Raw genomic sequence first — 3,493 nt, forward strand, 5'->3', positions numbered from 1 at the left:
ATACATTTTGAATCTTCGTGGTGACAGCTGCACAGTCAGCTTCACATCTATGGGCTCACTGCTTCACAGCAAGGAGGAAAAATGATGGAGGTATGACACCTGGGCTCATGGGAACCAAAGCAGTAAGAAGAGGGAGCAGTGTGGCTGTTTGCAGGTTGAACTGACACAACACTAACTTACTGTCTCACAACAGCACCTGACATTTTGACACCTCATCCTAAATCAGAACAAGAAGCTAGTTATTTGGGTTTTATCTCCCAGAAGCCAATAGTAGTGCTGAAAGATAAATTGTCATGCAAAACATCTCACCCTGAAAGGAGACCATTTCAAAATCCTCTATCTTGGAAAAAAAAAATAATGTTATTTTCATTAAATTTTGGTTTAGTTTTGGTTATTGGGTTTTTTTAATTTCCGATTTCAACAGCTGAATTTATTTTAAGAGTTGATTGGTTTCCTCATTAAGAGTATTTTTGTCCTCAATATTTCTGACTGGTTCTATTTAGGCTGCATCAGCTCTTAAATGCTTTAGGGAGCAACAGCCCTATGAAAAGAATATTTAAATTCTATAATTAGAGACCAGTTTAGTATATTTGTCAAAGCCTGTCACAGTTTAATGCAAAGCCAACAAATAAACTAACGGCAATAAGCTCTCTATGCCCTCATGCTTCCACCCAGATAGGAAAAGGAGACAATAATGAAAGAGACTTTCTGGATTCAGAACTAAACTAGCTTTAGTTAAATACTAGGGATAAAAGAAAATACAAATATACACAAATATGTGCAGGAGTCTACAAAACCCCTATTGCCCCTCACATGCCTCCCACCCCCAGCGACTCCCACTGCACTCCCGTAAGCTGGGCAGCCCCAAGAAGGTTCTGGACCACTTCCAGAGATAGTGGCAAAGCAGAGAGGAGCTGAGGGTACAGTTACATGGGTCAGGAACACACGGGCCTGGGGATTAAAGGAGATGGATAGACAGGGTCCATCTTGGATGCTGGCCACGGATGGAAGATAATTTCCATGATCCCTCAATTTATACCAAGTATGACATATATGGGGATGGAATACTCTGGCCAATTTTCAGTCGTCTGTGTAGTCCCCTCCTCCCTATGGGAAAGTTGTAGATACCATCCTTTTGGTCTTTATAGTGTCCAAAGCAGCAGATCCATCAAGCAGAGCAAAGTGTCCTTGGTCTCTCAGCAGTAACTATAAACATTGAAACTTGCTGCTACTTCCAGCAAGTGTGCTGCTTAGAAGAGTTCACTGAAGAAAACAAAAAAATCAGTAAAAAGAAATTGGCCTCAACCTGGTTCAAACCATTATAAAGACAAACAAGGGAAAATTGTATTCCTTTCTATTTCGCTCATGTAAAGACATTCCTGAAATTGTCATGATTATTCTAATTCAAGCAGAACTAGAACTGTGGAGAACTAAAAAAGAAAAAAAAAGTTGTTTTGTTTTTTTTCCTCAAATTAGTGTCCTCCAGCTATACATGGTGGAAGTTTCCCTCTGCAGAAAAGCATTGTTCCCTGAAAAGTCTGGACCAAGTATCCCAACATCTTGAGGCTTTATTTTCCTAGCTGTTTCTTAACGGATTACTGTAAGTAGCTCTCCCCAGCTTGCAGACTTCAACAAATTTCAGGAATAATGGGAGACAGAAGAAGACTATCAGTCTTAATAGGTGTCAAGGCATCTACGTGTTAATCACTTTGTGCATCTGATTGGATGCATTACAGTTAAAATAACCTGAGGAGTATAGCCATTCAGCACTTTTGGGGGCGTTATTTTACTTCTCAGTGTCACAAAGGTATAAAAACAAAAAATAAAAAACATTATCCAATCTAGGATAATCCTATAGAGGCAGTTCCTTCACATGTGCTTACAGAATCTTTTTCATCATTAATTACTACAACTTCCCTAGTTTTTTCAGTACCACCCTGAGTCTGATGGCCTAGAAGCCCACAAAGGTAAAAGATGCTTCTTTTCAGTTGATGATTTTAAGCTTGTAAAAATGAAGTTAAAAGAGACCCCCAATGTTTGCATTTAACTTCTTAACAGTTTAAGACACAGAGTTAAAAGAAGTGTGACTCACACTTGAACTGTTTACGGAATTTTGGATTGTCTTGAAATTGAAGATTGTTAGACATTGTGTTTCCACTACTGTATGTTTTAATTAAATAAAATACCTGCTGAACAGATGACTTCTTTTCCAAGTTGCTTAGCAACATTTTGGGTTGTGGAAAAAAAAAAAAGCTAAGTGAAACACTGCCATGTGGATTGTCTTTAATTGGGACACTTAGAACTTAATGTAATAGAACTTGTGTATTCTGAGGGGCGAAGCCTTCTCAATGACTGCAACTGCTTTTGAAGGATATGAAAGGATGTTGGTCCTTATCATTACTTGTGTTTTTCACTTAAGTTGATTATGGATATATTTTATGTCACCTTTGTTTCTATGAGTAACAAAAGGATATTATTTCAAATTTTTTTGTAACATCTTTATTGTTTTGATAAGAAAACTACAGTTTGTCATTTAAAAAGCCCTTTTACTGGTACAAATAAGGCTGAGTAATAAATCATGGTACAACCATGTTCTCCTGCAGCTTCCCACTGCATTTCAGCATGACTTCTTTTCACATTGCTCTGGTAAAGGTACAGCTACTTATTACTGATTAGCAATATTTCAGACTGAAAGGTTCTGTTACCAGTAAACTCTAGACTAGCTAAATAGTAACTGCTTAAGGCAAAGATACAAAATAGGATATAAAAGGATATAAAATGAAAAAGCTCTAACATGCCTCCAGAGAGCTGGGAGAATACATTTTATTTTTATTTTTTCTGATGGAAGCTTTTACTTATAGTTCAACATAATCCTATCATTAAACAATGCCGTTAAACTTCTACTGTGCAGAGATATATGGTCCATCATAAGGCACTTTATTACAACAAAAGGTAGGGTAGAATTGTTTGCAATAAGCAAACACCTTGCAAAAAGCCTGCCTCTTTTTACTGCAATACTGCTAAAAGAGTAGGGTTTGGGATTCAGAGCTTATCTAAAGCTTGTAAATAAGCCACGACTTGCCATGGTATCCCAACCTCAACACGAAGAAAAAGTGTGCAAAGAGAAAAAAACCTGAAGCCAGTTCAGCAAGTTTCCCTGGAGTTGGGAGGGTTTCCGCTGGTGACAGCTCTGAACAAGGAGGGCTGACAGTAGCTTCTCCAGAGTAATGAGTTCTGGACCTACCACCACGCGTATCACCTCTGCATGCACCACGTGAGCAGGGAAAACAAAACAAAACAAAAAACAGAAGAAAAAAAAAAAGTATTTCACGCTTGAGCTGCAACGAAGGCGTCTAAAAAGTCACAGCGACTCCCTAAGCACAGCGACTGTGCGCGGTGACTTGCGCTCAACACCCACACGAGTCATCAAGTTCTCCGGAACGAACTCCGGGCTCCCGGGGAGCTGCCGAGGGAACACAGACCCCCCGGCGGG

The sequence above is a fragment of the Chaetura pelagica genome, unplaced genomic scaffold, assembly GCF_000747805.2.
Source record: "Chaetura pelagica isolate M959 unplaced genomic scaffold, ChaPel_1.0 scaffold142, whole genome shotgun sequence".
Classification (NCBI taxonomy): domain Eukaryota; kingdom Metazoa; phylum Chordata; class Aves; order Apodiformes; family Apodidae; genus Chaetura; species Chaetura pelagica.